Source organism: Sparus aurata, chromosome 7, assembly GCF_900880675.1.
Source record: "Sparus aurata chromosome 7, fSpaAur1.1, whole genome shotgun sequence".
NCBI classification, from domain to species: domain Eukaryota; kingdom Metazoa; phylum Chordata; class Actinopteri; order Spariformes; family Sparidae; genus Sparus; species Sparus aurata.
In genome coordinates this window covers 2,637,108-2,637,970 of record NC_044193.1, presented here as the reverse complement: position 1 = coordinate 2,637,970, position 863 = coordinate 2,637,108, and positions in this window count along the sequence as shown.

The following is an 863-nucleotide window of genomic DNA, read 5'->3' as shown; positions in this document are numbered from 1 at the left end:
ATTATCAAGTAGAAATAAAGATAACGTGTGAAAATATTACCTTTCAGCACTCACTACAAATAGTAGTTTAGTAATAGCTTTAAAGTATCTGATGTGAACTGTACATAAATATCAAGAGTACAAGTAAAAGTGAATTATGTATTTGTCAACATGTATGTAGTTACTGTATACAGTTGACCAATTATCAGATCTGAATTTAAGTATTTTTGTGATTAAAATGATCAGTGTTTTCTCTCAAGCAAATTAAAAATGTGATACTTTCGCTCTGATGCAAAGTAACTCAAGTTTTCAAACACATGTAGAGGAATACATGTACAATACTTGTAGACAACAAAATTTAGTTAAGTGGAAATTTAAAATAGCAGAAAATTAAAACAACGTTTTTATTCATTATCTGTTCAAATTTTTAATCTTGGTGACAAAATATAAACTCTCCGACTGACAAAGACTCAAAGACTGAACTAGACATTAAATTAATCTTCTCTTCTCTTCTTTTGAGGAGGAAACACTGACATTTTTCACCAGTTTCTGACATTTAAAGACCAAAAAAAACCTAATTGATTAATTGAGGACACACTCTACAAATTAACTGAGAATAAAAATAAGTGTTAGTTTTACAGCAGGACGTTTTCATGATGATTCCAGATATTCTTTGGATGCCTGTTGCGGCCGAAATTGATCAAAAATCACTTTTGTTTTTCCTCCATCATAAAAAAAACTCTTATCAGCACTTGAACGCAACAAGATGTCGCATCTACTTCTGGTTATCTGAATTCTGAGCTTTCGGTGAGTACTTGAAGGCATCGCGCGCTCTGATTGGCTGCTGGTCAGGGCCAAACAGAGTTCAGCGCCACACGCTCGCT